We start from the raw sequence: 16,676 nt of genomic DNA, 5'->3' as shown, positions 1-16,676 counted from the left end.
TGTGTGTGTGCGTGTGTGTCCCTGCGCGCGCGCGTGTGTGTGCGTGTGCTCCCCGCTGCCCCTCACACATGTGTTACTGACAGAGCAGAATCCCAACTACACTCCGGCTCGGCTCCGCCGTCAGCCCGCCGCAGCCAATCCGCCCCCGGCTTGTTCAGGCGGAATAATAAAACCTGCCAATCCCCGAGAAGACAAAGGAATGAGTGAAAGGGGAGGAAATAAAAAAAAAAAAAATAAAAAAAGAGAGCGAGAAAGGGAGGGGGCGAGGAGGAGGAGGAGGGGAATGGAGAGGAAGGAGGGAGTCAGGTGGGCAGCGGTGGTCGCGCCGCCCGCCCGGGCGCTGAGGAGTGGCGCGCGCGCGCGGCCGTTAGGGCGCCGCCCGGCCCGCTCCGCCCGCGGCCACCAGTTGAGAAACTTGGCGGCGAGGGGCCGTCCCGGCCGCCCCCGAGCCGAGGGCAGGCCCGCTCCGCCCGGGCGGCGACGTCCGCCGGAGCCCTTCGCGGGTGCTGGGCGCTAACCCTGTCGCCGTGGCTCGGCCGGGGCGGATGCGCTGAGGGGAGGTGCGGTTCCGTGGCTGTGGGAGCCGGTCCGCGCCGCCCTCCTGGCGCCCCCGCGGTGCCTGCGGCCTCGTCCCGCTTAGGGACACGGGCTGTTGGGCACTCGGGTCCGTGCTGGGGTGGCGGTTGGAGGCCCTAGGGGACGTTCCCGGCTCGCGCCTCCGGTGGAGGGGGCCGTGTCGAGCCGCCGACTTCTAAAAATTCTCCCGGTGGAGCCGTCGGGGAGCGGTGCTCTGGGGCCCGCGGCCGGATAGTGTTATTAGCTCCCTGTAGAGGTTTAAAAGGGTTAAGCTGTCGCAGTTGGCTGGCAGCAGCACGGCTTGTCAGTTGGGAAGACAACTGCATTTCGAGGAAGAAGCCCAAGGCTGATACCAAATCACAAGTGATACTCAGTAGGGATACTTAAAATTATTAAAAAACCCCACGTATTGATTGCGCATTTTTGAGGCCTAACCGTGTCATGGCGGATAAGGAACAGCACAGCACCATACGGCTAAAAAAGTCCCTCGAAATAAATAAAGTGACTGTAAATGCTCCCTAATTAGTGGGCGTTATCCCCGCGAACAGTTACTCCCGCAAGCGGCGGGGATTTGCCCAACTGCTGGAGCAGGCTCCTGCCTGGTATCGCGTCGTACCGGGCACAGGCGCGCCCATCACACAGCATTCGCAAACGTGCTTCACCAAGCGAACCGCGGCTAAGGAGTCAGATAAATTATACATTTCCAGTGTCCACGAAAGAACAGAAAAACTTCATAATACGAGTTTCTCGATTCCAGACTGCTGACGTAAGTAGCAGCCAATGCAGTGAGGACAGTGGGACTGGCTAGTCAGGCGCCGCTGCAACTGCAGCAGCGCACGGGCAGCAGCTCTGTGTGCGCACAGGCTAGCGCTGACCTGCGCCACAGGAGAGGGCAGAGCGGGGCCTGGCACCGCTCGGGGGGTACGGTTAATTGCTCTTGTCAAATAAATACTTAGTACTGGCAGCGTGACTGAATTACGAGCGTGCGTGCGTGCATCGTCTCTCGGTTGTCCGAGGCAACAAAGTATTTTAAACCTGTCCCTGCCGTCGGCTAATGTGGAAGCGGAGTGCCCGCACAGGCGTACGAAACTTCAGGCGGGAGTATTTATTTACCGATAAGTGCGCCGGTACAAGAATGCGGCCCGACTTCCCTCCGGCAGGCCGACCGGTAAATCTGGTCTCGGGCATCCCGCGCAGCCCAGGTGTGCCTTAACCACATCGCCACCTGTGGGCCTCCGCCGTGCCTGCACCCCGGGCCCGGGCCGCGCCACCGAGACGTGTCACAGCCAACGCCGAAGGGAAAAACGCCTAGCTAGGAAAAAATGTCCTTGGGAAAACACAGGATACCAGAGCTATGTTTTGATTATACAGCAAATAAAATACTGCAAATTCGAACGGCACCAGAGCTGTGTTTTAAATGCAGGAGAAAAGTATTTCTGTCTTTCTCCATAGGCTGGGAAACGTACAGAGCCTGTACATAAAGCAAACTGGGAGCTCATGGGAAGCTTCTGCAGGGAAATGGGGGAGAGGGCGAGTATTGTGGTTAAAAGTAATGGGTTTTTTTCGCATAGGTCTATGAAATATATCATCTGGATGTAATCTCCATGTACATATTACATTTAAACATACTCAGCACTTTTAGATTTGTTATTTAGGATTTGGTACAATTTAAAATATGTAAAGTAGCAAGGCATGCTACAACTAATCAACAGTCACTGTTATTCTAGCTCCCTGACAGCTAAGAACACAAGAACAGAGCAAATGCCAAGCTAAAATAAAAATCTAAGTTGTCTAATTATCTAAGTCTGTAATGGCTGGAAGCTACCAAATTCAGACTCTGGAAGAGCCATCAGGACCTCTCCTTATTGGAGGAGGTACTTTACCAAGAAACTCTGCCATAGGCATTAAAATGTTTACTAGTCTTAAAACAGATAGTGATAACAAAAAATGGGAATTACCTTCTCAAGGAGCCGTGTTTAAAATGGCTTAATGACGTCTTCCAAATGCCATCACGATGTTAATATCTTTTTCTGAAATCTGATCTTTGCTAATTTTTGTGATTAATTTTAACAGAGGAAACCTTAACTGAGAGCATTTTGCAGTGCAATATTTTTCTAATTTTTCTTTTGTGCAGCATCTGCTGTTGCTGTGCTGTCATCTTCGTTATGTTTTTCATTGTCTATGTGCCATAATGTAATTAGTTAGTTCAACATCATCTGCGCTATTAGATGAGATGTTTCTATGGTAAGTTAACATAGTTCTGTGTAATTGGTAGATTTCAGCAGTAGGCATGAATGTATCCATCAACTTTAGGTCGATTTGAGTCCGCAAGATTTAAATTCACTTGGCATACGTTATCCTTGAAGACTGTTAATTTTGGCTGAATGGATAAAAAACACAATGCAGAAGAAAATCTGGCTGCTTATATCACGGTAGTGTTGGAGTCAGGGAAAGGAAAGCATAAAATTGCTGGCTTAGTAGTTGCAATCTGAATGTCTGGAAAATGTTACAGTCTGTGATCCAAATCATTCTTAAACCTGGCCGTGCCCCTAAGATAGCAGGTAGTCCAAAATTTATCAGGGTTATCTCTCCATTCATGAAAGGAGTCTTGCTTCTCTCCCTAAATACTGCATTCCTATGGGACCTTGACTGCCTTCCTTTTCTCATTACAGAGAAATGTTGAGGCTGCTGCTTTGCCTTGAGATCTTCCATTCTGTACTTTGCTAGTCCTTGTGTCTTGCGAGCTACACCTTTTGAACAAAGAATTACACTTTTAATGCCCTCTCCCCCCACCCCTGCCCCCTGTCTCTTTGGAAACAGTGATGAAAAATCAACTTTAAAGTAATGCATCCTTTCCCTGTCTAGGATCTCCTGGTTTAGGGCCTCAAAGAGTTTTAAAATGTTACTGGATTAACTGTTTAAGTGAGATAGCCAGTGATAGGGGAGAATACAAGTCCTGGCAGAAGCTGGTGAGAATCCTGGATGGCTTTCTTTTCCAAGCAGTAGATTGTACTGTTTGCCTCAAAGAGCAAGGTAATTCACTTTCAGAAATATGTGTATAGATCTTGACTTGCTTATAAATACATGAGTAACTTTACTTACAGGAACCCAGAACCATGGAAGGTAATTAGTAAGCATAGTTCGCTTAGGTAAGGTCTTGCAAGACCCTTTTATCATCGCTGTATCCATAACTTAGGACAGAAGCCAAATAATATAAATGTCAGTAATTATAGATATATATTTATATTAACAATGAAGTCCACTTTAGGAAGAGCTAAGGCTGTATTTGTTATGACCTCATATGGCTAAAATTATGTTCACTAATTTGTCCTGTGCACATTTCTATCGGGAGAATTGATGTATTACCACAAACGACCAGTAGCAGAAAGTCCTGCAAGTGAGTTCTGCAACTGAAGTCAAAGACATCAGAGTCTGAAATGATATGTAATTTATGTTTTAAATTAAAAGTCTCTATAGGCCACTAGAATCTGCATATGTAATAATAAGTTCACAACATAAAACAATCTTACAATTGGAAATGAATTTTGAAAAGAGGGCTTTACATCCCACAGTCTAATAAAACAAGGTGCTTTTTAAGCAAATCACTTAACATTCTTTTGATATTCAAACATATACTGACAATTAATTTTGTGATGACATCTGTAGAGTGATATTTTGTCACAAATATAAACACAAATAGAGTATTTTTTATGATTCAGATGTCACCATCTTTAACAAGAAAAATCCTCTTTTAACAAACACTTAAAAATAGAAACTCATATGGAATTTACCCTTTAAAGTAAAAATGTTTTCTTCACAGATACTTTTATAACTTGCACTGATGTGTTGCCACTAGTCACCATAACAAATTGTCAGGTTAGAGGATGGGACAGCACAGTCTGTTTCTGGTTGAAGGCCCAAATTACAGATTAAAGTAGCCACTGAGCTATTTTAAATTGACAGAACAAAAAAGATCAACTGGAAAGGAATTAAAACTCCCAAACTCTGACTAATTAAGCTGCCCAAAATGCTTTTACCTAATGCAGAGGTTCATGGTCATAACACCATCATTTATACTTCTGAACATACATAATATTTCATAAAAGTATGGTTTTGTTAGATCACTGCCACTTTTCAGTCAGGATTCAGTTCAAAAATTTCAGCAGAGAAAGTAAACTTGTCTTCCTTCTGAAAAGGATAAGATAAGAAATCATTGAAACACATCAAATGTTTTCTACTCAGAGCTGTTTTTTCTTGTAGCCATTTTTAAAATTCCCTTTGTCAAAGGATCATATTTAAGGAATGTAACTGCACTTTGGTATGATTTCTGAGAACAGTCCTGTGCAGAATTTGGTAAAAGCAATGTTCTGGAATAACGCTTTATAATGAAAAATTAAAACTCTAGACTCTTATTATTTAATTAATCAGCCAAGTAAGTTTAAATATTCAGAAGAAATCTGTATTTTGCCAGAGTGAATAAACAGAATGTTTAGTAATTTTTGATGGTGTTGTCCATACGTAGTATCTTCATAATTGCATTGAAATTATTTTCAAAGGTGTGTGTCCAGAAGCAAATCATTTGTCATTAGAATATCTGTCTGTTATGAGTAGATATCAGAAATGCCTTATTTACCGCAGCTCATTGTCGTGGAGGAGTATGTTGGATATCCTTGTGAAGTTCCCATAACCTCTGAATGATGCTGTCATTTTCAGAAAGGTCTATTTTCCAGCTGTTTTGCACCTATCCACAGAGAACACCCTTGTGATATCTGGCTTGGGCTATAGTAAACCAAGAGGAGTATTTGCTCAAGACATGTTTGCTATAGGTCTTGAGGGGGAAGTCCACAACCTAGAGTTTCAGAGGACTTTGCTGTATACATCATCTGTGGGAAGGCATGGTTTTAGCTAATACATCCAGATGGTTTTGGTGACCATTTCTGATGGAAATTTGACGTTAGCCATTGTTTCAAAGAGCTGAGAGAAAGCAACGTATGGCCTGAGAACTGAAGCACAACACATTACAGGGATCTCCTGTTGAAGTTGTCTTTTTAATTTATGGGCTATCAGCACAGTATGAGAAAATAGAGGGTTACAAAAATAAAGCGTAAGAGCAGCCTGGTGACTTGTGCCTGGCAGAAATGCCTCTATCATATTTGATTTGAAATTTACATAGATGCCAGTAGTTATGACATGACTGTCACTCTTAAGTTCACTTAACTGGACATGAAACAATAATGACAAACAATCAGAATGACAGTTCTCTTTCTATTCTGCAGTGAGGTTCTTCGTATCTCTATTCCGCAACATCCCTTCTGTTCACTCCACCAGACAAATGTGCTCCTGTTCTTATGATTTCTCTATTTGACTCAGTACAACCTTGCTTTCAGGAAGAATTTCTAAGCTTTCAATTCATTTCTTTAGTCATGCCATTTATCAAAGCAAAAGTTTCTTGGTAACAATTTTTAACATTAACTCTTCAATAGTTTCTTTGCTGATGTAATCCATTATTTAAAAACATTTTCTTGCATAAGAATATTACATTATTTTTCATAAAAAAATATAGCCTTCTACTTTTCTCAAGTTGTTTTTCATAACTGGAGCAACTACTGCACTCCATGGCCATAACTCTTTTTATCATTCTACTATGATTCAGTAGCTTTTGCTGTCTTATAAACAATCTTACAATTAAGAGCTAATGTTAATGGAATAGATTGTTGTCATAGGATAATGGTTTCCTGCTGCTAGATAAATGCTGTGGCAATGCTAGGACATTTATTGAAAGTAATAGTGAAGACGAAGCTAAGAGATTTATTTTTAAAGCAGGTGCCACAGATCCAGTGACACCATTCTGTTACAATTGTTTTATTTCTATTTCACTAAAAGACTGATGAAGATGGAAGCATTTTGCCTGATGTATGCAAGTGCAGCAAAGTGACAGCGGCTCATTTCACTGTTACTGAATAAGCTGCATTGCACTTGGCTCAGGAAGAGATTTATTGTGCAGCTCACCCAATCAGAAAACAGTTTATCCATTAACTACAGCTTTAAAATATGTTGTATTTCTATGAACAGGATGGGGCTTGATGCTTTCTTTTATGGAAGCATTTAGGCATAGTTCACAGAAAAGGAGGAAAGCAAAGCGCTACAGTGCTCATTCCATCTGTCCATCCAGAAGCCCCCTTCACCTCTGTGCCACAGGGACAGCAGGCTGGTGAGGGGGAACCTGTCCATAGTGTGTTCCCCTCCTCCCAAATCAATGGTTCCTCATCTCCCTTTTCCTGCATTGGAGGGTGTTGCCTCAGCATTAGCAGAGCAGAAATGGCAGCACTGTTCTTACTAGCACCGCTGTGCAGCGAGTGGAGAGGAATATTTTTTGACTAGTGTTTCCTCTGTCTTTGAGTTCACAGCAGTTTGGGGAAACATGTATTCTTCCTTTCCCATGACTTTTAAAATTGCTCACCACTGAACCCTCCAATAGAGAACCGTGAAAAGCAGAGCTTTTAGAGCTTCCTAGGCTCTCTATCTGCTCTTGTGGAATTGCAGTAAAACATCTTGATTACCTAGTATCCGGCTCTTACAAAACTGGAGCCGATTGTCAGGAAGTGCATGGGATCCGCTCAATTCAACAAGCTGTCTCTGGACAGGCATGCCCCAGTTGCCTGATTTAGGCCTCTATGGATCTTTGCCTTTCTTCTGAACTGTAGAGCGGGTATTCCAAGTGGCAGTGTTGTAGCTATGACAGTTTAAGGATATCCCACTCATAAAAAATATGATCCCTGTCCACAAACTCTAATCATTCCAAAGCATCTTTAAAGTCATAGAAAACAGCATGATGACTTTATATGACCATGACCTATCACTGCTAGGATTTCCTTAAGAAATTAACTAATGTTATCATTAAAGCCCAAAGACCTTGACATCAAACCAGCAATTCACCATCCCAAGGACTTACTCTCTGTAGCTGCTCACAGTACAGTTCAGAATTAACTTCTAAGACCAGAGTTTGAAGGCAGTAAACAACTTCAACCTTTTCTTGACCCCAGACAAATCTTCCAAACAGGAGAATTTCACTTTAACCCACACACAGGCATTCTAAGAACTAACTTATTCCCCATTTTCTGAGTCTTAAGAAAAAAAATTATGTTAAAAAATGGGCAAGTGTTAAAGAGCTTGTACCAAAGAGCCACCAGATAATGTTGGTCCTCTGCTGAGCCTAGCTCTTTATGAAAGCATCAGAGAGGTCATAGAGAAAAGCAGAAATGGGAGACACCTGTAATCCTTACAGAATGAATCCCGGCAGCTGTGAGGTCTGTCTGGTCATCTGAAGAGCAAGCAGGCTACAGAGCTCCAGCAAATACATACTGTTCCAAGTAGATCTCCATAGAATCAGCGTATCAGACTTAATCTTCTAATGCTTGTGCCAGCCAGCATCAGTCTCCTATCTGAAGTTCAGGATTCCAAGGAAGGTTCTAGGAGATGGAGAAGTTTCACATCTTTAAAACACTGGAGTCACCCAAGTACCTTTACCAATGTGGCTCTGAGTAAAGTCCCATGATTTTATCAAAATGTTTAGTGCATCTATGTGAAGTTCCAATTCTGGAATCATGGTCTTTATGCAAATCTGCTTCCAACATTTTGATACTAATTTTGAGTCTTCCTGCTTAGGTAAAAATGCTAACTCTTAAAGATCAAACTGAAACAAATAAGCATTTCTTTCAATTTACTATTTTATTTAAAAATCAATTATTCATAGCAAGGAGTCGTGATTTCTGAGTTTTTAGATTGCCAGTGCAGTAACCAAATGTCCTGTCACCACGTACTGAATCTGCTCCAGGAATCCTCCTCCTCGATTCAAGAATTATTAAAGCCATTTTGTAGATAGGCTTCTCCCTATCGCATAGGACTGCACACAATCAATCAATATTTAACTTCCATACCGCATATTGCTCCCACAGAGGGCCAGAATTCCCCATGTCAGTTATCCTATCTTAAAGTGAATCCCTAGCCTCTTGCAGCTCCTTTGACTAAGGCAGCTGTGTATATCCTGCCTGGATTTGGCCCAGATACTTTATTTCTATTGCATGAGATGATTAATTATGTGGTTTCTTTCTGTTTGTCTGATAGACGGTGAGGTAAGAGAGTGATGGTTTCTTAGTGCACTATTATTAAAAAGCTGCTTTTGATAGCCCTGAACAGGCTTGAGTTGTGTGCTACAACTAATCATAAAGCTTCTTACTTGGAAATGTAATGCTTGTTAATACTGTACTGTATTTTTAAAAGTAAACTCATTTTTGATTGGCTAGAGTTTAACTATAATCAGTAATTAAGGGTCAGCCATCCAGTAAACTCATTAGTTTACACCAATTACATTTGGTATAGTAACTAATGATTTCAAGGATCAAGCCATTTATTTCTAAGCTTTCAAAGTATAATTATTGTGTAAATCAGATAGAGTGTAAATCTTTTCCATACGTTTTGGTTGGTAATTGAGAAATAAAATGGTTTCCAAATGTATTCTCTGTCCAGTTTTTGTTCTGCAGTAGATCTCTCTGGGGACTCTTTAAAGTATATGGAAAAGGTGATGTCAACAGAAGTGTACGCTGGGCAAACTGAGACAGGATTAATTAATAGAGATGAAAGAGAAAAGCCAGCTCCTTGCAAATCGTGGTCCAGGCCTCAACTTGGACATCACACCTTAAATGACAGTTTACAGTCCTAAGCATGAGTCACGCAGATTGACAAGTATTCAAAATAGAAGAGAATTAAAAATCCTTTATGTTTAATGTATAAAGGCCTTTCCAATATGCAGTCTTTAAGATGGTGTAATCTCTGGAGCATTTTGCTTTGAAGTTTAATATGTAGTTCCTCACATCCACATAACATTTTCAACACGTTAAACAAATTAGTCTCTGGTTACAGAGTTTGTAGACATTTACAAGTTGCCGTTTAACTAAATTTAATATGTGCCAGCGAAGTTGCTCATGCACTTGTTCATTTAGAAAAATGCACTTTTGGAAAGATTAATAAATAAACCAGCCTTTCCTATCCCTTCAACTTTGGTGTTTATTTGAAAGCAATCTACTTTAAAAAGACATTAATATCCCTAGAATTATTATTAGAATAATTGCTTTTACTCTTCTCGGAACACACATTTTTTCTCATTTCCCTTCAGCACAGACAGCTTTCGACTCAGATATAAACTTCCTATTATTATTCCCCACTCCCCACCCCAAAAATGAAGAATAGGAATTATACACTTTTCACTAAGGAATAATTAATTTGTCTCAAGTATTAGAACAGAGAATTGTAGAATGACTTTGAATGGTAGTCTCTAAGGAGTAGCATTGTTTGTTCTCTTCGGTCTTTAATGAGCTTTAGTAAATGGCCAGGAAAAATTACCTTCTTTCTGTAATATGAGAGAAGCGAAGAATGAAGGAAGCTATAGAATCCCTAGGAGAAAAGGGAGCAGCCACACACAAGCACACACACACAGCCTACCGTACCACATTGCTTCCAATGGTTACTGTTCTTTGGAACTGAGCACCAGAGCTCCAGTTTTTCCATTACAGTTAAAACATATAAGGTCCTTAATATTTTTGTAGGAGTGAAAATTCCTGGATGTCTCCCACATACTGACAGTTTCTGGCTTATGTTGGGGGACAACTGCCTATAGCCGAGCTCTGGAAGTGATTCTGGCTTCCTCTGCTTTGGCATTGATTTTGTCTTTTAAGATTCCTTGGTCTATTTTTGTTGTATTTCCACCTTTAAAAGCAATTTCCCTCATAGTGCCCCTGCCTGCTGCCCTGTCTTTTAACAGACTTCTTTTCCTTCTACCCCACATTCATTGTCACTCTTGTCCAGAATGGTGACTGAGGCAGCAGTGGCAGGTGCTGGTTTCAGCTCAGGCTACAGACCTGTTTCCATGGATGAGTATGTTCAGGAGCACCTTTTCTTTTCCTTCCTTCCCTCCAGCCTCCACAAACGTCCTCATTACCTATTCCCATAACATGTCAGTGGTGCTGAGGCAGCTGCCATTGCTGCTCTGGGGTATGAGGGAAACTGAGCAGCAGCCAAGAGGGAAGAGCGCAGTCTAAAAGGATCTTGTGGAACAGGGTCTCTCTCCAATCCATCCCACTGGAGCTGTTCCAGCTTGTATGGAATAATTAAATACTAACTGGACTGCCATGTGTGGTTGCACTCCAATCATCACTGAGAGCAAGAAACCTGGGTTCTGTCACCCCCTTCCAGGGAATACTTCCATACTTTGCATGAAGTATTTATTGGGGCAGGCCCTGGCATAGCATGGTTTCCCCACCCAGGTGAGTGTCTCCACTACAAGGCTGACAAGTCAAGTGCAGGCTTTCCCACTCAAAGAAAGTACTCGGTCACGCTCCTTGCAGAACAGTGATAATCTCTTGGGTAGGGTGCTAATTCAGGGGGCAAGAGATTCAAGTTCAAATCGCCTCAGGCAGAGGCTCCCTCCCATATCTTGGCTAAACTGCACCAGCCAGGAGACTGAACCACAAAAGCTTGTGAGAGGAAGGGCACAGGAGCAGAGAGGAAAGACGTGCAGAAGGAAGCAGCGCTGCCTGTCATTATTCTGTGAGAAAACCCTGGCGCAGGTGTCCAGTTCCTAGAAAGCAGCAGAGCAAGCGTGGTAAGTAGGTAAAGCAACACATGGTGTTACAACACCTTAGTCTGATCATGGCTCGGGATCATGGGAGGTGTTCTTATGGCAGACATCAGATTGCCGAGTTCAGGGTCACGAGGAATATGAAGAGAGATGATGAAAGTGGGGAGAGCTGCCTGGACCCAACCCAGGCATTTAGGGAAAAGATAAAAGTAAAAAGCTGCTGCCAAAGCAAAAAATAATTTCTTTCTATCGAGGGCCCTCTTCAGTGCAATTGTTAGAGAAAAATAAATGGAGAAAGATGGTTGAGAGACAGACAGGTGACAGTGAGGATAGGGCTAGTAAGTGAGCAGAAACATTGGAAAGAAAACAAAGAGAAAGAAACATAAGAAAGCAATGGGAGGAGTAGGACAAAGAATAAGGAAAAGGAAAAACCATGACTGACCAAGATACTTTACCTCTCATTGCCTCAATTTTCTGGCAGTAAACAGTAAGAGGATCACAGAGCATTTCAGTGACTTTAAAGTCCATAAATATTTAGGAGACATGTAAGTGTCCTGTTGATCAGCATCATGTTAAAATGAAAGCAGGAAAATATAAGAGAATGTTCTAAGTAGTCTGAAGCATTGCTATCATGAAGAAAAAAAGGTACTGGGCTTACATGCTTAATTTCATATGTGTAACTGAGTATTAAAATCCACACCGAAGCACACTTTTTAATAGTAGAAAAGATTGGGCCTATTTCAGACCAGTAAGAACACATGGTTTAAGGCACGCAGCTGCTCTTTCTTCAGTAACAACCTACTGTGACTCCTGTAATTTATTCCTCCCAAGATTCATTTGAACATCTGCAGTATCATTATTTGAGTTTGTTATACTATTAGCTTTAAAATTTTATAAGCCATACAGTAGGATAGGTGACAAGTTGAAAAGTTAAGGGGGGTTAATTTAGAAGTTTTAAAGCAAAGCTATTTTTGAGTTATACAAGTGCAAAAAAGCATCTGAATCCAAACCTCCATGGTTACATTTAAATAACTCAGAAACTGCTGAAAGGATTTTCTTCAAACTTCACTCAAGACAAATCCCTCTGGGCTAAGACCAAGCATGAGAATTTAATTCAAAAGGTGATTGTTGTCTGAAGGGAATTTTCTCCGCCCTCCCCCCCCCCTTGCTTTTGTTTTCATTGTTCTGAAAAAAATAGATAGCACTGAAAATTAAGGGTCTGGAGTGTAACTGTTTCATATCCATGTTATCATTATAATAAGATTTTTTTAATTATTATTAAAACCAGACCCCCTGCTTTGCCTTTAGCCATTACCAGCAGTCTTAGTACCCACCTCTAGCAGGAATTTGATAATGCTGTAACTGGATGGCTCAACAGAGAAGTATTGAGCTATACTCTCAGCCCCATCTGCAGCTTCTTTGCATGCCTCAGCAGCTCACTGCAGCTATAATACTACCCTAAATGGACAACTGAGGATTCCCCTTAACAGGAAGTCTTTGGAGAGCAGACAATCAGCAGCTCTGCAGCACTCTTTCCTTTGCTTCCCATCCCCAGTTCATAGGAGGTTAAGCATACTCTGCACTTGTAGGCTGACCTAAACTGTGTTTTGATTTCTCACTGGTCCGGGATTTAGAAAGCATGAAGGTAGCTGGTAGTCATGCTTTTCTCAGCTCACTGACTGTTAACTCAGTGAATCTGGCAACCTCATTCATTCTTCCCCTTTACATCTGAGACCAAGGGACTCACCTCCTAGTTGTGTAGCTGCAGAAACCCCTGTGAAGGAAGAACCTGAACAATGAAGGTGGAAATTTCTGTCTTCTTTCTCTACGTCCTTGAAGCCAGTCCTCTTCAACAGCACCATCATGGGTCTTGGTCAACTGATTATCTGGATTTGAAAAAAAAAAAAAAGAGACAGTGGTTTTTTTTCCCCTCCCCCTGTTCATTTCAACTCTCTCCCACATTTTGTTTTCTACAAATTGTCCCAGGACAGACAAGAGCCTTTCCATCCCCCTTTTATCCAGCCTTGTTTCTGATTCCTTGGCAGCGTCTCCCACAGTTACTCACTCATTTGTTTGTTTGTTTTTCCATTTGCAACTTTTGCCCCTCCAAAGAGCTGGCTTGCCCAGGGAAATCACAGTAACTTATTTCATTTCAAATGCATTCAGAAAGGCATTTGAACTGTTCCTTTTCATTTAGAGCGTCCAAATTTGGAACTTGTGAAAACTGAAGGGGAAGGTTTGGAATATATTTGCTGAAATAATTCACCACATTTAACTCAGGCAACTCAGATATATGTGGAAACAGCTTCCCTTGCCTATCTTCCATATACATGACCTGGATTGAAAGCTGCTTTGGGCAAGGGCCAACTCATTGTTTGTGGCCCTAACACAATGTGGCTTGCAAGCTGTGGCAATACTGTAATACCTAGGGATTTGTTTCAGTAGACCCTGATTTTGAAAACAAAATACATGTTTCCTGATGACTGCTAACACTGAACAGTGGGAAGTACAGCTGAAATGGGCATAGGGAGGAGCATCAGGAATCCAAAGGCTTAGGTTCAGTTCTTACTTGTTTTGATTTTGGAGAAGTCTACCATGGCAAAACCGAGAAGCCATAAAGTTGGGATAGCTTACAGAGGGATAAGCAGCTCCTGAAAGTTCTCTGCTTTACCACCATACAGGAGCAAGAAAATTCTATCAAATATTGAAAAAATGTGAGGAAAAAAAAATCACAATATTCAAATAATCAGAAAGCTTTCCCATTCACAAATGTCCCATCTGGTCTCCACTACCAAACTTCTGGGGTATCATTTTTCAGTGAGTGCTTGGCGGTCAGCACTTAAAACTGTCGGTTACTATCTCATTCATACAGCTTTTTCATTGCAGGTCAATATTATCTGACTAGGTTCAGATTAAATCTTAATACACTATTCATCTGGAAAACCCCAACACCAGGCACACTAAAAAATTGCAAACTCAAACGGTGCAGTATCCATGGATGATGACATATTAAAATGTAACCCAAGGGGAAGAGTAGAAGGAGAAGGAAGAATGGAAAGTTATAACCACAGAGAAGAATGCCCTTCTCTTCGGTAAGAGAAGGAGGGTGGCAAAGAGAAGAAAGATCTGTCTCCTCACTGCTGGTTCTGATTTTGACATAAGCCATAGTAAAATTAGGCAGAGAAAGAGCAGTATTTTACAGGAAGATGTGAAATGAGGAAGAGTTCAGTGCAGTTCAAGGATGGCAAAGTTTAATGAAGGCAAATGGAAAATAAGAGCTGAAACTGAAAGCAATGAGCTGAAGGAACCTAGTATGAAGACACAAGTTTAATTAATAAAGACAGTCAGAACAAGCTGAACACAGAAGACTCATTTAAAATGTCAAAATATATCTTTTGTTTTGGCCACCAAGGTAAAGACAAGGTATGTATAAAAAGCATAGAAGTTGAGGAGTGCATGACTGGGTTCAAGGATGGAGTGCTGAGAAAGCCAGACTGTAGAGCAGCTCTTCCTAGAGCTAACAGCACTCTCTAGTGCTTGTTGCTGCCTTCCAAGTACCCAACATACCACTCCATTAGCAAAGGGGATGACAAATTACCTCCTAATCTGTTTAAGCTAAATCAGCCAGATTCATGTCACCTGGTGATGATCATGGGTATGAACTAACCAGGCTGGCTTTGCTTGTACTGCAGTAGGGAATGCCTGCTTGGCCTCTTCTGATGCTAGAGCTATGAGGAAGGACCAAGGGCAAGCAGCAAAATGTGGTGTAGTTTTCAGCTAGTAAATGGTGACTAGGTACTGGGGAGGAAGCTCATTTGGTCTAGGAGAACACATGAATGTGTAAGACTGGAACCAATCCAGACATGTGGCAGGATGCAAATTTTTAAAGTTTGAATAGGACTCCAGGAAAAAGTTATCATCAGCAATACCAAGTGCAAGAAAAGTTCATCTCTCCCCATTTCACTAATATAAGAGAGGAACACTTTTAATATCTCTGCAATTGGTGCAAGGATAGTGTCTGCAGAGGTGTATCTATGTGCTTGGGAGAAATAACAGTTACTGGTTGGCTAGGGACAAACACAAAGAGATTCATGATTTTACTGTGTCTGTTCTAATAGAAAACTGTAATTTAGGCTACTTAAGTTTCATATACTCAGCATTTGCAAATGCCAAGTAATCAGAATTTTCACCAACACAAAAGCGAGCAGAGTTGAAGAGCAGCTGCACATAAGGGATCACTAGGACAACAGACAGTAGGGTTTACTTCAGGGTAATCACTTAAAAACCATGTTTCTTCAGGGACTTGCATCAGGTGAAGTGGTACTTTTAGGAAGCATATAAAAAACTGAGCTCACATACCATTAATTTACTCCTAGTATCCAAAGTGGTTCTGTTGTCCAAAGTAGGTAGATCACAGGAAGTTTATTTTACTTCAGCTACTGCTATAACAATTCAAAGAGAGGGAACAAGAATTTTGGTTCTACAAGCAGATACACTTTAGAAATATTAAAATAATGTCTTGAACTGAAACATGGAAACATCTTTGATAGCCCCCTCTGTGGTGCTCCCTGTAATTATAGCTGAGAATAATCACAAGTCAGCTTTTTGTAAGAGAGGCCTCCCCTTCTGCATTTTTAGAGGGACTGCAGCTCTGAAACCTTTGCAATTACTTTTATATCTATATTCTATGTTATCATTTAGATTGAGGGTTTTAATATCTGACTCAGTAGGCCTTATGTTGTTTAGTTCTCCACCATTTATCTCCTTATATTGGGTACCTGTCATTCTCATTTCTGCAAAGTTTGCTTGAAACCAGTAGTGCCCTGTACGTGTTACTGGTGCTTTGTATTGCCAATATTAAGCAGAATTTGCAGTCCAAGTCATTCACAGAACATTCTTATACAGCACATAATTTGCCAACAGCTAAATTAATCTTGCTTCACAATGCGAGGCTGTGTACATGTGGGTTGTGATACAAAAGGCTCCGGTGAAGTCAATGGTATAGGCACAGACCGAGCTTTTTCAGGCCCATGAAGCTTAGTCATGTGCCTGCTAATTTAGTACTCAAATGTAAGCAAGAATCTTAGCTCTCCTTTTTGAACAGTGTGAAGTTTCAATCCAATTTACCTTGCATAGATGAAAACATAAATCAGTAGCTGGTCTCCACTGCACATACTAATTTAATGAGATGGGGATTTGACCACATGTGTATATACACTCTGGGAACCTGAAGACCTTTCCCTCCATACTGCATTAGGTTTGGATTCATGCCAAAGAACTATCTACAAGCTAAATGGAGGAGGGAAAGGCAGCTTGGCCCACCAGTTACCACCAGGGTCTAGAGCAAAGGTGTAAGCCACTGGCCAGGGGTTAAGTGCCATCCATAGCCTCCAACTGATGAGCTGCTGAAGAAATCCATGTGCTGCTGCAAGCAGCACCACAACCCGAGAGCAGCAACAAAACAAGT

This window comes from Gallinula chloropus (genome assembly GCF_964237585.1).
Source record: "Gallinula chloropus genome assembly, chromosome: 6".
NCBI lineage: Eukaryota > Metazoa > Chordata > Aves > Gruiformes > Rallidae > Gallinula > Gallinula chloropus.
The sequence above is the reverse complement of the archived record's forward strand: the minus strand, read 5'-3'. Positions refer to the sequence as shown.